Raw genomic sequence first — 20231 nt, forward strand, 5'->3', positions numbered from 1 at the left:
CATGCCAGGATTCAGGTGGGCTCACAGGTGACAGCAGCACGTGGCAGCTGGCGGGGCTCAAGGAACGTTTCCTGAACGAACGAATGAATGGAAACTAGCAGACAGGCCAGCCGAGGGGTGGGAACTGGGAAGAATTTGGGGAAAAGGAACCTTCATCTTTTCCGTCCAAACCTCAATGCCCGGTGCTCGCCCAAGAGCCTAGGGGTGCCAGCAACAGAGGAGGTGCAAACCCACCGGGATGACGGCTGCAGTCATCCTTAGGAACCCCTCTGGGACATCGCTGTGGGCGCTGACTGCCTCATTTCCCAGGGGGCACCCCGTGTTCCCTCTTAAGCATCCCAGCTGTGCCCCTTCCTGGGGGAATTTACCAGCACACCTGTGGATGTGCTTGACCCCGAAGGATGGCTGGCTAGTGGTGGGCCTTTTGGCGTGGAGGGAAGAGAGTCTACAGAATCTCTGGTGGGCAGCCGACTGCTGCCCCCGCAGACCACGCCCACCTCAGGGAGGTGTCGAAGCAGTGAGCCTGTCCAACTGTCTCCCATGCCCTAGCCACCCGGGCTCAGGAGGCGGCTGACACAGAGTGCAGTCAGAACCGGGCTTCGGGCTCTGCGTGCTGAGAGCCGCTGTGTGGTTCTGGGCAGGCGACATCTTCTCCAAGTGAGCAATGAGGGTGCTGGGCCAAAGGCCTTCGGAAGGGAAGGGGCCTGGCCCTGCCCAGTGAGGGGCCCGGCCCTGATGGCCGGAGGGCAAAGCGGGCAGACGGAGGTCCCCAGACCAGGGCGGGCGGGCACGCCACAGAGAAGCTGTGGAAGGTCATCGCGACTTAGGAGGCGGGGTCAGCAATCACCAGGGAAAGGGAGCAAGACAAATAACAGTAATAATAATAATGTAGGCACGTCCGTGTGCTAAGCACAGTGTGTGAAGAACTTTGTTCAAATTATCTCAGTTAACCTTCACAATGACCCCTCTTGTATGGTAGCCATTAATGACCACGGAACCTGGAGTCAGACAGTCTGGGTTCAGATCCTGGCCCACCAAGCTTCATTCCCTCCTCTCCCATAAAGGGTAGTAAGAGCCCCTACCCCCCAGATGGTTGAGCAGTGTCTGCGAGGGGTCACTTGAACAGTGGCAGAGAGGAAGGGCTCAAATCATGTGATTTTTAGCATGATCGATGCAAAGATGAAGGCTCAGAGAGGCCAAGTCACTTGCCCAAGGCCACACAGCAAGTAAGTGGCAGAGCCAGAATTTGATCTTAGATCCCTAAGGCAACATTCATTTTAGAGGACCAGAGAAGAGAGGAGTTTGCTGGGATCCTGCAGTGAGTCTGTGGCCCGGCCAGGACTAGACCCTCAGTGAGCAGACTCTCATGTCAGCACCGCCCCCCACATCTCTGCGGAGCCTGAGAGTGGGGTCACCCCTTTCCAGCACTTCCCTCCCTTTGGGTACAGGAAGTGACGGCCATGATCCATTCCAAACCACAGGGAAGTTTTAGTCTGGGTTGGACTTGAAGCCGGTGGATCCCGGGTCAGACATTCCCAGTCACATGCAACGGGCTGGAGGTGTGTGCGGAGTGTGGTGAGGGGGCATTTCATCCCCACGACTGTATGGCCTTGGGATTTCCCTTGCCTGGGGGGAAGGTGGCTCTGAACCAGGCGAGCTGTCCACGGAGGCTCCTGGCCTCACCTGCATGGACCGTCCCGGGGTCACGCACGAGCGGAGCCTTGGGTCAGCTCAGCTCTGGCCTCTGCTCAGAGCCGGTCCTGGGTCAGGGACAGTGGACGGACCTCCCCGGCTCTGCCCAAGCTCGCTGTGCTGACCCTGGACGGACCCCCACTCTCCGCTGTCTCAGGGTCCTTCCCAAACTTCGCTTCTGTGGGCACAGGGAACTTTCTCAGACGCGTTTCTGCTGCAGGACCCAGCCTCCTGAACCCAGCACCGCGGAGGAGAAGAGCTGAGGTCAAATGCGGTTTTTCAGCCGAGCAGGTGCTCTGGTCCTCATGTGTCTACTCTCTGGGCTGGCCAAGGCAGCGAGCTCTCAGAGGAGAAATCCTGGCTCTGCAAACTGTAAAGGGCTGAGAAAGGCCTGCAGATGGTTCCTCCTTCAGTTGATGCCCGAAGGCAGCAGTTGGTCCTGCCGAGGCCTGACAGAGCATTGGCGCTCGGCTCTGGCCTGGCCCCTCCAGGGCTTCCCTGGACGTGGCATGGGTGGCAGCGGGCAGTGCTGGGACCCGGGGCTGGCCAGGCTGGACCCTGAGGCCGGGAGCGGGTTGCGGAGGGCACAGGTCTGAGCAGCCCGGACAGACCCAGGCTGGTTTCTGGGGCTCTCGATAAATCTTTTCTCTTTTGATGGTGGTGGCTGGGGAGACACCAGGGCGGGGAACCCCGGGTTAGGACACCTGGATCCCAGCCCCTCCTCTGGCACGGCCCCCGGGGAGGCCTTGGACCAGTCCTGTGCCCTTGCTGGCCCTCGGCCTTCCCCTCTGCACAATGGGGAGACACGTATGATTCTGAGGCCAGCGCAGGGGGTTGGAACGGACAGAGCAGGGGCCCGAGTGTTCGGTGAGTCTGGAGCTTTCTGCAGGAGGAGGCAGCAGTGGCTCAGTGAAGACGGCTCTTCCTGTGTCTGAGCGTTTGAGCAAGAAAGCAGGCTGGGGTGGGCGGCTCCACTGCAGTCTTCCGTCCGTCTCCTGCACGCCTGAGTCCCCAGGACCCGCTCCCGGCCTCATCAAGTGGTGCTCCCCTCCCCTCCCTCCCGAGTCACTGTGCAACCTTGGCTAAGTCACTCCACATCCCTGGTCTCCATTTGGGGTAACGGAGCTGCAAAGGTCTCAGCGAGGAGCAGCCTGTCCTGGCTACCCACTCCCCTCCCTTCGGCCCGTGTGCCATCCTCCTCTTGTAGAGCCACCAGCTAGGAGATCCATGGGGGACAGTGGAGGCCAAGTGTCTGGTTTTGCAGATGCAGGAAACTGAGGCCCCAGGGAGGAGAGGCCTGCGTGGGGCCAGGGGCCTGCACTCCTCCTGTCCGGGTTTCTCTCTGCAGCTGCCCCACCCCTCCGCCCCTCCTCCCCCGTCTTCTGTGAGCGTGCGAGGGATGGAGTAGATCCGTGTCAAGTGAAGAGACCTGTGGCTGGGCCTTCGGGTCCCTGCCCCCCAACTGTCAAGTTCCCAGGCTTTTCTGAGCCCCCATGTGCTCATCCTTGCGCTGGGGAGAGCAGTAGACCCTGCTCCGGGTAGGGTGAGGACTTGGGGGAGGAGAGGACATCAATGTCCAAGATGGCCCTCATCCTCCCCAATCCCCCAGGGCCTGTCCAGTGCCCCAGGCCTCTCTCCTGCCATCCTTCAGCTCCCTGCCTGCATTTTCCACTCATGTCAACACTCCTCATGCCTCCAGGGGCCCATGCTGCCTCTCGTAAGGCCCACGAGGGGAGAGCCCCGTGAAGGAGTCGGCAGCGAGGGCAGGCGGTGGGCATCAAAGCCCCGAGCGTCCTCAGGGGAACCTACAGCATCTGATGTCAAAGGGAGTATTTGCTTCCAGGTCACCTGCACCATTCTTACGGGCGTGGCCACGCTGGTCCTCCGCACAATTCTTACCTGGGCGGCAGGCCTCTTCCGTGGTCACCTGTCCTTCCCTCTCCTGTGCCCTGCTGGCATGGTTACACACACTGACCACTGCACCGCCCAGCGCAAGTTGATGTGGCTGCTCTGGCGCCGTGGCTATGGCCCCTTTCCTGGCCCAGCTCCTCCTGTGGTTGGATAAGCTGCCCTGGCCCCTCTGCCACGGCCACTGGGAAGCAGCATGCCGCCCTTGCCCCCTGGATCCGGGTCTGAGGCCACAGCTGTCCGCCTTCATGGCGGGGCTCGAGGCACCCAGTGGACATCACCAGGCACTAACAGCTCTTCCTTCCACCTGGGCAGCCCAGCCTCGCCCCAGGTCCATCACTCAGGGGACCCTGGCTCCCCCTAGACCCTCAGACCCGATACTGTGTGCTCACCTCTTCCCTGGAACCTCTCTCTGACCCCCATCCCCACCCTGTGGTGACCTCCATCTGCCCTGGCCCTGGTGACCTCTAGACCCCCAAAGACAGAGCTGAGGGCTCCTTTCTCACTGGACCTCAGCCACGGCCAGGCGCAGGGACCGGTGGGGGCACAGGACACACTCCCTCCCTCTGACTCCCATGATGCTCGGGGGCCAGAAGCAAACAGCCGGGGATTCCCACATCCATGGAAGTGTGGCCACCTGCTGTCCTGGTAAAGTGGGTCCTCCGCACGGTCCCTCTGGGACCCTCCCATCACCCCTGCACCCTTATCAAGCCACAGGTCCAAGGAACCCAAGGGGTTCCTGGAAAACTTGCCCGCTGCCTGCCACTCTGCTTCTCCCAGCCTCTGGCCGCCTTGGTGGCACTTATTCAGTCCACAGCCTTGAGAACCTACTGTGTGCCAAGCACTGTGCTTGCCCTTGGGAGGCAGCAACGACGGGCCAGACCCATCCCTATCCTGGGGTCACTCGCAGTCTGGGTCGGGACCCAGGCGGAAAACTGCACAATCATGACTTAAGTGCAGCAGTGATGAGCACGCAGAGGGCCGTGTGCCGTGAGGGCTCCTCACAGGGCCCACCCTGGAAGTTTCCAGGAGGAAGTGACCTTCGGATGGGTCTCAAGCTGGAGGAGGAGATTGTCAGGCAAGCGGGGGAGGGGCAGTGCTTCAGGCAGAGGGAACAGCTGGTGCAAAGGCTCTGAGCGGAAGGGGCACGCTCTTCAGAGCTCTTGGAGTCCACGCCATCATCAGCCACTGTTTGCCAAGCTCCTGGCATAGGCTGGTCAGCGGTTAATGGCTCGGGCTCTGGAGCCATGTCACCTGGGTTTGAATCTCTCTTTGCACTTACTAGCTATGAAAGGTATATGTGCAAGGTACTTGACTCCCTGTGCCTCAGTTTCCTCATCTGTAAATGGGAATAATACCAGCAAGCACCTAGAGTTGTTGGAGGATTAAACGGGATCATTCATGTAAACTGCTCAGCACCAAATAAGCACTCGACAAATGTTAGTGGCTCTCATTAATCATAGACCCCATCCACTGAAGACCTACTGTGTGTCGGATACTGTGCTACACATTCAGCAGGTCATCTTATGCAGATCTGCCAGCTTGGACTCACGGCCTCATTTCACAGGTGAGAAGATTGAGCGCAGAGGACCGAGTCACTAAGGTAGAGATTGTTTGAGGTTTTGGAGGAATCAGGGGCGGCTTCTTGGAGGAGGTGGTGACTGTGATGCATTTTGAGGATGGGCACCCTCCCAACCGGGTTGCCCCCAATCCCAGCAGGACATTTCAGCCCTTGGGCTCCCTGGGTCTGCTGACAGGACAAAGGGGCCACTCCGGGTGCCTCCAAGGCCTTCCAGGAGCCCCAGCAAGGGAAGGCCCCCTCGGGCCAGGTTCTCAGACCACAGAGCCTTGAGCGAGCGTCAAAGAACAAGAAGGCTTTCTCACTGGGGTGAGTCACCAGACCGAGAGAGCAGACGCCAGGTCCCTGTGCTGGAGAAGACGAAACCACACATCTGAAGAAGTTTCCCACGGCCGCCACTTGCTTTAAATAGCTGCAGAGAAGTGGAGGAGGGAGGGAGAGGGAGGGGGAGGCAGGGCTCTCCCCACCGGGCCGGCTGGGGTCTCCACCCCACCGTTGCAGGACCCTGGCCTGGAGCCCCCTCGAGGCTGGTTGCTGATGGGAATGCTGGCCTCAGGGCACCAGAGGAAGCCAACAGAGGTCCAGAGCCCATGATGGGCCCGGGGACAGCAGCTGGACAGACAGACAGCTGCAGAGACGTCCAGCCGGGCAGCCGGGTGTGGGGGTACAAGCCCGGGAAGGGGGAAGTTGACCTCACTCTGCACCCCGGCTCAGCCTCCAGCCCCCAGCAGAGCTTCCTCGCAGGTTGTCACCTGACTCCCCCTCGGTGCTCCGGCTGCCCCCCCCCGCCCGCCTGGGTTCGTGACTGCGCCCCGGGCGTTGTTTCCGGAGGCAGGCCGGGAGCTGGGTGCTGACGCACTTGCCGCCCCCCACCAGGCCCGGGTGAGAAGAGCGAGCCCCCCATCCCCCTTCCCGTAAGTGAGCTCACCCACCCAGGCCTCGCAGGGATTCCAAGAAGTGGAAGCTGAGCACCTGCTCCTCGTCTCAGCTTCCCCACAGCAGTGGGGGGCTGGGAGGGCGGGGGTCCTCGCTTCTCTCCAGCTCAGCCCTCAGGCCCAGGCTGGGGCTCAAGGGCTGGCAGAGCTTCCTCCCCTCTATGCCCAGGCTGTGGCCAGTTTAGTTCTGGGTGCCTCGATGGCCTGGGCCCATTTTTCAGAGGGTAAACTGAGAGACTCCCAGAGACGCCTGGGAAATCAGTCTGGTTCCCTCTCAGGCTGGGAGTAAGATCGCCTCCCAGGTGTTCAAGCAGTCCTTGGGAACCAGCAGCTCACTAAGCATCAGCCCTTGGAGACCATCTGAACCAAGGCCCAGAGAGGGCAGGGAGTTGCCCAAGGTCACACAGCAGGCCATCGGAGATCCAAGAGCACCTCTTTGTGGGCCCACGACCCTGGCCAGCCCACCAGTATCACCACCAAACATTTATTGAGCACCTATTGGATCCTCTGGGGGAACCCAAGATTAAAAATAATGGCACCCCACTAGAGTCAGAAACATAACAACTAGCAGTCACCAGCCCTGGGGCAGGGGTTCTCAGTGCTGGCCTCCATCCAGACCTCCAGGCTCTGCCAAAATACAGATTCTAGCCTCCAGCCCTGAGACTACAATGCAGCAGATTGCAAGGGAGCCCAAGAATCTGCATTTTATGATTCCTCAAGTCCATCAGATGCCTGAGAAGCTCCTGGACAGACTGGGAGGCTGGAGGGCAGGTGCTGCCCCCACAGAAGGTGATTTCCAAGGGTTTCCAACGGGGGCTCACACCACGGCCTTCCCTCCCCCACCAACCTCTGCTGGCACTCGGGCCAGCCCAAAGAGGCCCCCGGGAAGGCCGCATCTCTCTACTGGCCCCACCACCACTCTCTAGCAGGGAGAGGTGGGCCATGCCCCGAGCCCGGACGCTGGCTAGCTGGCTGGCTCTTGTCCTGGTGCTCAAGGAGCTTGCTGGCATCTCTCTAGGGAATTTGGGAAGCAACTCGGAGCCCACAGGCTGGGCTGCCTGGTGGTGAGGGGCTGCCTCCAGAGTGAATGCTGCTGGCTGGTGCCCAGGAGCGGGTGAGGTCTGCTGCTCGTGCTGCCCGTTGCACCCTGTGCCCAGCACTGTGCCCAGCCAGGACCAGGCTCAGGGCAGACTCCTGAACCGATTGATTGGAGGGTCTGGCACAGCTGGAGCCCTGGGGTGAGCAAGAAGTGCTCCCCTCTCTGCCCTGACCCTGTGGCCCAGGGGCCTTGGTCCTGCACACAGTGCTCAGTTCTACCAGCCCAGGAGGCCACCTGTGCTCTTGGAGACCCCGTATCCTCTTCTGTACAACAGGCAGAATCATTTCTTCCAGCGGGCGCGGATGGGGTGGGAAGAGAGTGGCTGGTCCAGCATCGCAGCTGGGCTGACAGCAGCAGCCAGGCCCCTCCGCAGGCCCAGACGGCCCCCAGGTGGACTATGCTCCCAGAGCCCTGGGCCTGTGTGGAGGTCACTTCGAGGAGGCTGCCGCTCGCTCACCAGCTCTGGGACCTTGGGCAGGGCACGCCACCACTCCGGCCGCCCACTGCCTCATCTGTCGGGCAGATGCCCCTGACTCCAGAGGTCGTCGTGAGGATAAAACGAACAAAACCACGTGGCCATGTGAAGAACGATCATTATTTCAACAGGTGTCATTGATTTCTTCTCACTGGAATGTGGGTTCCAGGAGTGCAGGCTGCGTCTGCGCTGTGTCCAGGGCCTGTCGCAGCCCCTGAGAGAGGGTGGGTGCTGCTTGGGTTTGCGGAGGGAATGAGGGCAGAGGGAGAGCTGTGGGAGGCCTCCTCGGCTCTTGTTCAGCACAAGCGTGTGTGCACATACGTGTGCATGTGCGTGTGTCCCCATGTGTGCACACTCGTATGTGGATTGGACCCACTGTGGAAACGTGGCTGTGCATCGGCCTGTCTGGGGGTGTGTTTTGCATAGGGGCCTAGTGTGTGTATTTGCATGGATGTCTCCGTCCGTGTGCCCGGACACAGGGGTCTATGTGCATGAGTGTGCTCACCCGCAGGTGTCCAGGCCTTGTGCAGACATGCGCCTGGGGGAGGGGGACTTCTCTGTGAATGGGGGGCGGGGAGGCTGCCCCCTGCTCTCCTGACCTCACCCTCCCCCAGGGACTCCAAGCTTCGGGCCCACCTGGGAGAGACAGACTATGCAAAGCAGAAGCCTAGGCTGGGGAAGCCCCTGGAGAGCGGCCCCTGGGGACTAGCCAGGCCTCCTCCCCGCCAGGTGATCCCCCTCCCTCCCTGCAGTAGAACAGCCTGCCCTTCCAAAGTCCTGTGACCCTCCCCTGCAAGGCCCTCGCGCTGGATCTCTCTGCTTCCCCAGCCCTCCCCCTCCTGCTCGCTGCCTCCTCTCTCAGTGGCGTCTGGCATCTCCCTCCTTCCTCTTTAGGCTCCCCCTTCGCTTCGGTGCCTTGCTGAGCTGCATTTGTGAGCTGCGCTGAGCAGCGGATGCTTGGGCCTCACCTACTTCCCGCTGGCCATTCGCCTGCATCATTCTCACCACAGCCCCAAGACAGAGGTCTGGCAGGAGTCCCATTTTACCGAGGAGGAAACTGAAGTTCAGAGAAGTTAAGGAACTTGTCCAGGATCACACAGCAAGTGAAGGAGAGTCAGACACGAACCAGACTCCACATCCAGACATCTTACCCACTAGGCCACCCTGCTGGCACGCTTCAAGTCACTCCAATGGCCAAGCCTTCCTAGGCTGACCTTGTGAATCCATTCACCTCCAGATGGGCCGCAGGGGCCTGGGTACCATCCAATATGCCCGTGGCTTGTGAAATGGAGACCCCAGACTCAGGAAAGAGGCTCTTGTCCTCCCAATGGAGGAACTGTGGCCCATCCCCTGCTCCCAGTCTGAGCCACACTTGGACCTAGAAACTTCTGAGCCCACCCCGGCCAGGCCAACTCCAAGCCCCCCAAGTCTTCCCATTGCCTGCGGTCCCCACAGAGAGATCAGAATCCCCTTCAACAGGGTCTGGATTGTTTCCCCAGAACGCGCTTCCATTTGGCACGCGTGTGTGTGTTGGGGGAATCATGTGGCTCTCATTTAAATTTCACCCTGGAAAAACAATGGTTTGGATTAGGGGCAGAAACAGTTGGTGAAAAGTCATGAAAAGAAAGGAGGGGACAAGGGGGGCCCTTGGAGCAAAAACGGGCCCCAAACTTTCAAACCCGCATTCCAGAGGTTTCTCAAGGCCTGCCATGCAGCTCACCTCCTACCCCAGCACGCTCCTGTCCTCCACAGCTGCTGAGCCAGAGAAGCTGCGCGAGCTGGAGGCACAGGTCCCACTTGCCCCACTCCCTCCTCTTACAGAGGGGGAAACTGAGGCTCAGAGGGAGGCGGTGACCTGTCCAGGGCTAGGATGGATTCTGGTGGCTTCTGGAGGCTCTGAGAGGTAGGAAGCTGCTGAGGTCCCTCAGCTGGGATACCGGAACTGAGCCTTGAGGCCAGGTCTGTGCGGCCCCAAGGGCTATTTCTAACCACTGGGTTGTGAGGCTGAGACCAGGAGAGCAGAGCGGAGGGGCTCAGACTAGGGAAGTGAGAGCGGAGGAAAGTCTGGAAATGCACCCGCAAGAGCATTTCATGTCTCCTGAATCACCAACTGTCAGGGCTGGGAAGGCCCTCAAAGATCATCCATCCATCCCTCGGAGGGCATAGGGGAAACTGAGGCCAAGGAGGGCGGGACGGGTCCAGGGTCACACAGGGTGTGGTGCAGGGTCCAGCTGCAGCTACGTCTCCCGAGAGCCAGCCGAGGGGTTTGTGGTGTGTGTCCAGGGTGTCCTGGAGCCATGATGGCCTTCAGTGCAGGGGTGACAGCCCTGGCCCAGCAGGCCAGTCTCAGGGAACGAGCAGCCTGGACTCTTCCAGGATCCAAATCTATGTCTCTGACATGGCTGCTTGGGGTCAGGATGCTGTGGCTGTGGTTATGGGTCCATCTGAGACCAGGGTCAGGGCTCGGTGTGTGGCCGGGGCTGTGTGTTAGGAATCAGGGCTTGGTCTGTGGCTGGGTTCACAGCAATGAATTGACTGTAGAGGTCAGACGGACTTTAAACCCTGAAGGCCAGGGCTGCACGTGGTGGAGCCGTAGGGGCTGGGGCGGGTGGGTCAGAGGTGGGAAGCTGGGCCCTGGAGCCTCTGGAGGCAGGAGAGGCCTCTCCACCCGGGGAAGTTCCCCGTCACCCCCCACTGCCTGGCTCCAGCTGTGTGCAGACAGCAGCACCTGGCTGCCCCACTCCCAGACTCCCAGGACAACCCCACCCCTTTCCTCTGGGAGAAGCAGCTGGCAGGCAGTCCCTCCGCTCTCCTGACTTGCCTCCTATGGGACCAGAAGAGCCATCTGCCCCCTAGTTCAGGGGTCCACCTGCGCTCAGAGCCCAACCTCGCCCCCACGAGGGGGAGAGGACCCACATGGAGGAGGAAAAGGGCAGTCCTGCAGGGTGGTGTGTGTGGATGCTGAGCAAGGGACTGTCGTGGGCATCGTTCCCATCCAGGACGCTCTTCTGATCCCTAAACCCACCCCTGCCCTCTGAGCCACTCCTACACCCAGCCATGCCCGACAAGGCGGAGGCAGATACCCCATTTTATGAGACAGGAAGTGGAGGCTGGGACAGGGGCCTCCACTCGCTCAAGGTCACCAGGGATGGGGCTGGGGTCACCCCAGGCCTGTGGACTCTGAGACTGGGGCCACACCCGCTCCTGCCTCCTCCTAAGTGCAGGAGAGCTGGTCTCCCGGCAGCAGGGAGCAAACATTGGCTGCCGCGTGTGGTCAGCCGATGCACCGGCCCCCAGTGCATGCTGGGCGTCCCACCCTCAGGGAATGGCCATATGAATGGCATTTCTAGTAGGTACCAGGTTCTGCTCAGAGTAATTTCCATGCATTCACTCATTTTATCCTTCCAATCACTCTGTAAGGTAGGAACTACTATTAATCCTATTTTTAAAAAAAGCTTTGGTTTTTAGAACAGTTTTAGATTTACAGAAAAACCAAGAAGATAGCACAGAGTTCCCATATACCCCCCACGCACACCCAGTTTCCCCTATTATGAGATGTGACATTAGTATGGTGCATTGATTACAACTAATGACTTGATATTATTAATTAACATCCATACTTTATTCAGATTTCCACAGTTTTTACCAGATGTGCTTTCTCTGTTCCAGGATCCCACTCAGTACCCCACATGATATTTAGTTGTCCTACCTCCTTAGCCTCCCCTCAGCTCTGACAGTTTCTCAGACTTTCCTTTTTTTTTTTTTTTTTTTTTGGTGAGGAAGATTGTCACTGAGCTAACATCTGTGCCAATCTTCCTCTATTTTATGTGGGATGCTGCCAGAGCATGGCTTGATGAGCGGTGAGTAGGTCCGCGCCCAGAATCAAAACCCACGAACCCCAGGCTGTCAAAGCTGAGAGTGCGAACTTAACCACCACACCACCGGGCTGGCCCTAGACTTTCCCTTTTTTTAATGACCCTGACAGTCAGGGAGACACTGTGTAGCTAGGACAGGAGGAGTCGGCCTGGGCCTCCACGTCATGCCCCAGGGGGGTGCCTCCTCCAGCCTTGCTGCATGGAGGACACTGACACCATCTGACTTGACTGTACCAACAGGACCCGGGTCAGACTCCAGGTGTTACTCCCGATCTCGTTGGCTCCAAACTCCAGACCACCACGGCCTCTGAAAACAGTGAGAAAACAACCTTGAATAACCAGGCATGAAGGGACCCCAGAAATCCTCCTCCCCCATTTTACAGAGGAGGAAATTGAGGCTTCGGGATAGAAAGGGACTTGGCCAGGGCCGTGCGGTGAGGCAAGCATGTGCCTGGCCCTGAGAGAGGGGCCTCATGACAAGAACCCGTGCCCTGGGGAGCTCCCCACGTGTCTCGTCTGATCTAACCCTCCCAGGGCCCTCCGACCCCAGCCCAGCCTGTTGGGGGACATCCAGCGAGGGGAGTTAAGGCTGCATGCACTCAGCTGGCAAATGGAAGAGGTGGGACTGGAGCCTGGCTGCCGGGCACTAAGCCGCGTGTCCCGGCTGTGCCGTCAGCCTTCCTCACAGCCGCCCAGGCCAGGGGACCCGGCTGTGGCAGCCTCACACCAGCCCCCTCATCCCAGCATCTTTGCAGAAGTACGTCCCCTCCTCGTTTCACAGGGAACACTGGTCTCTGCGCTCCAGCCCATGTCATGAGAGGTGACAGGAAGACAAACCTGCAGGCACGGGTGAGCAAGCCTGCACCTGACACTGCTTCCCCTGCTGGACTTGCCCTCTGCCTCTGAACACAGAGGAGCCAGCCACTCTCAAGAAGAAATCGGGCTGGGGGCCGGGCAGCTATGGGCAAGGGCGGGAGTGGGCAGCACACTGACCAACCAGACGCAATTAGTTCACTTTGCACTCTGTATCAGAGTCCTGCTGGGTTGAAGGAATCCAAGACTCAGTTCTAGTGCTGCCGACTTGCTGTGTGACCTTGGACAAGTGATTTGGCCTCTCTGGGCCTTTGTTGCCCCACCTATAAAATAAGGGGCTTTGGTCCACAGTGACTCTCAACCCTGGCTGCACTGGGGATCTATTAAAACATATACTTAATTGGTTCTGGGCTGGGCACCATTTAAACCCTGCCCAGGAGGTTCAACTGAGCAGCCGGGGTTGAGAGCCCCTGGCGGGATCCTGTCTTAGGGTCCCTCTGACTGACGTTACACTAGGGTGCAGGGGCTGGTGTTCAGCTTTGCCACTTAGTGCTGTGTGTGCTTGGGCATGCCACTTCACTGCTCTGTGCCTCAGTTTCTGCATCTGTGTCTAACCCTAGCCTTTCCTGCACAAGGTTGCTGGGAGGTTGTGCATAGTTCTGGCGCCTGAAGAGGCAGGACTGGATGAGCTGGTGTGGAAATAATAGGGATGAGTGTTCTGGGATGTGGGCCTCAGCCTGTCCCTGGGTTCACAGGGATGGTGCTATGGGCGTTCTGGAACTGATGCCTTCCCACCAGCTTGCGCGTAGGCCCCCGGTCTTGTGTGATCCCTCGAGCCAGAGCTGCCCCGTTGTGCAGGGGGGCCTCGGGGACAGCTTCTGTCAGCGGGTGTGCAAGCAGAGGCTGGAGGACAGCTTGTCTGACGGTGGCAAGCTGGTCCCGGCACATTCAAAGCTGGCTGGACAGAGACAGCAGCACCACCTCTAAGAAGGTCTGCTTCTCCAATTCCAACGTCTGGGGAGTCTAGCATCCCTTTGGCCAGTTCTGGGGCTCGCCCTCTTGGCAGCTGCAGCCTCTGATGTCCCGTCCCTGCCCCATGGCCCCCAGCATCCCTGTGGACCAGGGGTCCTGCAGCCGTGGTGGGAGGAGCCTGGTGTGAGGCGGGCTGGAGGCTGGAGGCAGGGTGGAGCCCGCCCAGGGGGCCGAGGAGGCTGCTGGCTCCGTGGAGCCGGGGGCGGCCACTCTAGAGCCCAGAGACCTGGGCTCCTGCTTGAGCTCTTTCAACGCTGGAAATAGGGCGAGACGCAGCCTTCAGGAAGCCTGTCTCTTCACCTCTAAACTGTGGCCGGTAAGTCGCCACCCGTGGAGCCCTGGCGGGAGAAAACAAGCTCTCGCTGACACCTCGCAGGTGGCAGGGCCGCTTGGGGCCAGCAGCGTGCATGCGTCATCTGGTTCATCCTCTCAGTCCCACAAGCCTCGCGGATACCTGTGTGCATGCCATTCCCGTGCCCAGGCGAGAAGGCCGGGCCTGTCTCCCTCCCTGTGTGCCGGCTCGTGCTCGGCCCCAGGCTCAGGACAGCCAAGTGACCGGCCCAGAGGCAGCAGTGGCAACAGAGCCTGATCTGAGCTCAGTACACCAGGCTCGCACGCTCTGACCGCCACAGCCCGTCGGCGGAGGTGAGGTGGCGCTGCCTGCGCTGGGCCGGTGCTTGTTGCAGGCGAGTGGGAAGTGAGCATCCTCGAGCCCAGAGAACAGCTCAGGCCTGGCGTGGGTGACAATGACGACTGTCACATGTCCTGAGCACCTACTGTGTGCGAAGCTCTGCTCCACGCACTTTCCATCCACTCACTCACAACCTTCCCAAGAGGAGAACTACTAGGGTCCTCATTTTACAGGTGAAGAAGCTGAGGCACAGAGAGGTTTAGTAAGTTGCCCAAGGTCCCAGAGCTGGGCAGGAGCAGAGTCAAGGTTCAAATCCAGACTCCACACTTGAACACTGTGTATGTCTGGATCCAGCACCCAGACTCTCCAGTCTATCGCCTAGATTCAAATCCTAGCTCTGCCATTTATTGGCTGTGTGACCTGGGGCAACTTCCTCCACCTCTCTGTGTGTTTCAGTTTCCCCATCAATGAAATGGGGATGAAAATCAAGTACCCACTTTCTGGGGCTATTGTGACACAATATATCAAGCAGCCGAGGTGAGAGTAAGCCCTGGAGAAGTGGGAGAAGTGTTAGCCATGAGCATCATGATTATTGCAGGTGTGTGGATGGGGTCCACTTAGCTGTGAGCAGCGGGTACTTCTGGGAGTGGGATGGTAGGATTTCCACCTTGTGCTCGCCGCACTGCAGCAGCTTTTCACGTTTTTTTCAATGAGCATTCGCCTCTATTGTGATACGCGTATTTTTTTAAATAAAGAAACCCTCCGGCTGAGCTGAGGTGTGAGTAGGCGGCCAGAGGCCTCTTGCGGCTGGTAAGTTGCTCTCTTTAGAGAAAAAAAGAGGGAGCGTTTGATGGTGCTTCATATAACCTGAGCCACAGCTCGTGGGTGTGTGAGACGCCAAGCCATTTCCATCCAGTTTAACGAGAAATAATTTAGCCCCTACTGTATACTCAGGGCTGCGGGAGAGCACGGGACCGCGAGCCCAGCGCTTCGGGTCGTCTCCCCTTCTCCCCGCTCTAGATAACCAAGCACCATGGCAGCCAGTTAACGGCTCCAACACGGTGTTGAAAAGATGCGTTCCCCTCTCTTCGCCTACTTCCAGTTTGGGGTCATTTTTCTTAACAAAGCTGGGCAGGCGACTGCAGTGAGAGGCTGCAGGAGGGTCTGGTGGAGAAGGGTTGGCTCGTCTGTTATCTCCTGCTGTGTAAAAGGTCACCCCAAACTCAGTGGCTGAAAAAATAAACATGGATCACGTTGCAATGGCTGTGGGTCAGGAATTGGGGAGCAGCCTCGCGGGGCATTTCTGGCTCAGGGTGTCTCACACATCAGCCTGGGCCACACCAACCTGAAGGCTCGACTGTGGCTGGAGGACCCCTCCCCCGGTGACTCGCTCACACGGCTGGCCCGGTGGTGTGGGCTGCTGGCAGGGCTTGCCATGTGGGCCTCTTGAGTGTCCTCACAACCTGGCGGCTTCCTTTTCTCGGTGACCCCAGAGAGTGAGGCAGGAGTAGCGAGGTCTTTTATGCCCTGGGCTCAGAAGTCACATTCTGTCATTTCCCAGCAGGCTGTTGGCCACACGAGTCAGCCCTGCTCAGTGCGGGTGGCTCACAAGGGGTCGAGTCCCAGGAGCTGAGGGTCACTGGGGCCATGTTGGAGACCGTCTGCACAGTTGGCCATCTCTAGGGTCCTTTGGGCAGAGGCTGTGGTTGTGCAGGTGGCAAGCGGAAGTCGCCGTCAGTTGCCCCACTGCCCAGGATCCTTCCCATTCAGCTGCTTGAAGCTTACACAGCAAAGGGCATGGGGCAGATGGCTCTGAAGTCTGTCATTGTAGCACCTGGTTGTGTCTTCAGAACAAACTCTGCTCTTCCCACCTCAGAATCTCAGCCCAGAACCAACCCTCTCTCTGGGAGAGCTAGGCTGGTCAGTCAGTCCCACCTTAGTATGAATTAGCTCATCAGCCTTCACCTTCTGGCAATAGAAAAAGGATGGGACTTGGGAAGGGAGCTGGTGGGGAGCAGGGTCAAGGTTGTAGGGTGGGCAGACCAAGTAGGGCACTTGGTGGGAGTCCTTAGCAGGAAGCAGCTGAAAGCAGTCTTTCTGGGGAGGGCCACAGGGGACCATCTTGGAGGGAGCATTAAAAGGGAGACACCTTGGGCCAGCCCAGTGGCACAGCAGTTAAGTTCACACATCCCACTTCGGTGGCCTGGGGTTCACCAGTTTGGCTCCTGGGTGTGGACCTACACACCGCTTGTCAAGCCATGCTGTGGCAGGCGTCCCACATATACAGTAGAGGAAGATGGGCACGGGTGTGTGCTCAGGGCCAGTCTTCCTCAGCAAAAAGAGGATTGGTGGCAGATGTTAGCTCAGGTCTAAACTTCCTCAAAAAAAAAAAAGCAGGGGACACCTCAGGCAGCACGTGGGTGGGGCCCCTGAAGGACTGGGGAGGCTGCCCACTGCTCAGGGTCATCCGTGGGATCACTAAGCAACCAGGTCAGGGCATGAGGAAAGGATGCCATGAAAGGGGAAAGGGCGTGGCAGAGAGAAGCTTCTGGCCCTGGTGGTTTGACCCTGGCTGGCAGTGAGGACGTGGCTGGTGGCCTGCCAGTGGGTCTGATTGAGGGGTCGTCCACAGGCCCACCAGTGACCAGCAGAGCCAGACCCTGCAGCTGGGCCACCCCAGGCCCTTCGGAAAGCTCCCCTGGGGAAGTGGAGAAGGTCGGAGGATGCCCACTTTGCCCATGGAGGCTGGTGTCAACCCAGGATGGAGGGTGACCAACCCAGAGGCCACATTCTCACGAGGCCACTCGAGGCTTCAGGCCCAACAACAGAGGCCCAGCTGAAGCTTCCGGGCGAGGTGGGGATGGGGAGTCTGGGATCCAGCGTTCAGTCTTGGCCTTGTCCTCTGCTGATTCGTGCCGGGACCTCAGACAGACTCCTTCCCCTCTCTGGTGCTCAGCTCCCATGTGTGGCAGCAGCCGGGGCACCTTGACGGCGGAGCCAGCTCAACGAGCTTCCACCGGGGCTCCAGCCTCTGCCTTGAGGCCCCCCTCCTCCCTCCTCTCCATCCTGAAAGAGAAGGTGGGCAACCAGGAGAGAGGGCGACGGCCCCCAAGGGCCCCATGCCCAGCGGATGCCCAGGATCTGATCCAGGGTGGGCAACTTCAGAGGGAGGCGAGGGGCGAATCCGGCTGGGACTTGGGATCTGCGGAATTGTCCCAGAGGCGCTAAGTCGAGGAAGAAGGGGGAGGGAGTCTGCCAGCTTTTGGGGGGTAATTATTTGCAAAACTTTACGAAGTTTCGGAAAATCTTGTTTCCCCCTTCATTGAAAGCATTGTTTTTCAAGGGAAATTGAATTAGAAGGTGGTGGCGGCTGGAGGGGGCCAGAGAGGGAAGAGTAAGCCACATGTTTTTCTAACTAACTGGGCGTCTGTCCTGTGCCAACAATTTCAGGAGCTCCTCGCACTCTGCGTCTGGGACCACCAGGGCTGCGGCCAGGGCTGGAGAGAGCCCCCAGCAGCTCTGGGGACAGTGGCAAGGCTGCGGGTGCCCCCCTAAATCGGCCCCCTTCATCTGGGCTGGAGGACAGCAGGATTTAGCTGAGAAGTGGGGTCAAGCCCCTGGTGCTGGGAGGTAAGCCTGGGAGGGGCTTTTGTAGAAAGGTGAGTGGCCTTGAGTGAGCATCGCCATCTCTCTGCCGCCAGTCATAGTGTCCTGAGCGGGGAGTTGATCAGAAGGCAAGATGGGACAAAGCTCTTCAGTGAGGTGAAAAGAGCTGTTGTCTTCATTGAAATTAGCATCTCCATCATCAGCTTGTTAAGAGATGGCCAAACAGCATCATCCTTCAGGACAATACCAGGTGATGATAGAGACTGGCTGGGGTGCTACGGAGCTGAAACTGCTCAATGGGAGAAGGTGCAGGGATCGACTAGTGATGCCTGTTATGGATGTAGCCAGGGAAGAAATGATATGTGTGCCAGGTATTTGCCATCTCTAATCTAGTCCAATTTCTTCAACCTACTGATAAAGAAGCGGAGCCCTGAATAAGTAAAGGGACATCAAACTTTCAGAAAGTGACTCTTCCTGCCTCATATGCTTGTTGACAAGTCCTCACTCAAAAACCTTGGATGGCTCCTGCTGCCTAACGACTAAAGTCCCAAATCTTTAGCTGGTGATTCAAGACCCACTCTGACCTGGTTCCAAGCACACTTTCCAAAGGTTATCTCCCTCCCTAGGACTACGTTCCAGCTAAGCAGTGTCCCCACCTCCAGGCCTTTGTGCAGGCTGTGCCTGTGCCTGGGACATCCTTCCGACGCCTCACCTGAGCAGCCTTCTCTCCCCCGACCCCCGCCCCAACCCCCCACGGCCCTCCCTCTCTGTTTTCCCTCCTGGACCTGCTCACACTTTATATTTTAACAATATTCCTCTGTGTTCTCTCCCCTGCCGAGCAGTAAGCTTCTGCAAACGATCAGGTCGGCTTCATTTCTTCCCTCCCCATTTCCCAGCACAGGGCCAGGCACAGAGATCCTCAGCAAATACTCACTGAGCAAATGAAATGAATGCCTAAGCTCACAGAAGAAGGCAGTGGCCTCCTCGCACTAGACCCTGGGCCTCTGACTCCCTGTCCAGTGCTCCTCCCAGAGCCCCAGATGTCTCTCCCAGAGTCCGACTCTTGCACATTAGCTCTCTCCTGTCTCTCCCTCCTTCCCGCCCTCCTGTCCCCCTCAGAAGCATCAGGAGGACCCCATTCCAGGCTGGCTGGATCTGGACCACCGCCTGCCGGTTGACCCAAGAACCAAGAATGCCTGGAAGCCCGTGCTGAAACCCACCATCATCTCCCAACCCTTTGGCTCAGGACATTCACCTCTCCTCGGGTGTAACTCCTCCCGTGGGCTGGAGAGGGGAACACGGGACCACCCTGCAGCGCTGATGATCCTTTATCCTGAGGCAAGAAGGAGCCCAGTGCAGAGGACAGAGCCCTGGATTGGGGGTTTAAGTCACATGCTCTGACTGCATGGCCTCGGGCAAGTCCCCTGCCCTCCCTGGCCTCACCTGCACAGGAAATCAAGGGACCCCTCCTGCTCTAACAGAAAACGCTCATTCATGCCTCCCAGGAGAGCAGGGGGCTGGGACCGTGCCCTGGAGGTGGAGAAGGGGCCCGTCCTGCTGTGCCCTGAGGGCCTGGCCTCTCGGCCCAGCGGTCGAGCCCCCTCCTCCTGGGCCCGGTGTGTCCAGCCACCAGAGAGGCTGTTTCTCATAAACCCAACTGTCACGAAAGCCTTCCTGGGCCACAGTGATCCCTGAGCCGGAAACCAGGAGACAGCTCCGACTCCTCTCAGATTTGGCAAACTGAAATTCCCTTAAGGGGTCCAGTTTTGATTAAAGACATTTACCTCGTTCAAAAAAAATTATATATATACATATGTGTGTGTGGGTGTGTAGGTGGGTGTACATGCTTGTATAGACTCATTTATGTTGTAAAAAAACACATTCCTGCAAATGAAGGGAGGCTCCCACTGGGCATTCGACCCTGGCTCTCCCCCCGGCTCCAGGAAGCAGACCCCAGCCTCGAGTCTTCGTCCCTGCAGTGTCCCCACCTGGAGCGTCTTCCTGCCGGCTCAGTCTTGCTGTCCCTTGGGGAGGCAGGACTGAGTGGCGGATTCGGGCCTGGTTCCAGCCCTTCCTCTGCCATCTTCCTGCGAGTTACTTCGCCTCTCTGAGCCTCAACACCCTGTCTGAAAACAGAGATGACAGCGACATCGCCCATGGGCTTTGAGATGTGAATGCTCTCCAATGCTTGGAATGGTGTCTGGGATACACCACGTGCATAAGTTTAAGACGTTCGCTGTTAAATACTGATAAGGCCCGTCAGTGCTCCACTGACAGCAGCCTCTGCTGACCACTCAGCCCACGAGGCTCCAGCCTCACTTGGAAGGACTGACCCTGCATAGGGCACTGGGATGCAAGTGCCAGGGGCAGGAACGGGCCCCCCATGCCCTGGACACACAGCGCCCAGCACGGTTCCCCGTCAGAGTTTGTGGATGAATGCATGAGTACTCGTCACGGCTGCCCAGGGAGCTGATTCATTGCAAGAAGCTTTGGTGGTGCACCTTCAGGACCCCGTGCTGGCATTTGTTAGCTTCATCTACGTCCTCTCCCTAAACCAGGCTGCAACCCTCCCCCCAGGATGCCCCT

The sequence above is a fragment of the Equus asinus genome, chromosome 5 (assembly GCF_041296235.1).
Source record: "Equus asinus isolate D_3611 breed Donkey chromosome 5, EquAss-T2T_v2, whole genome shotgun sequence".
Lineage (NCBI taxonomy): Eukaryota > Metazoa > Chordata > Mammalia > Perissodactyla > Equidae > Equus > Equus asinus.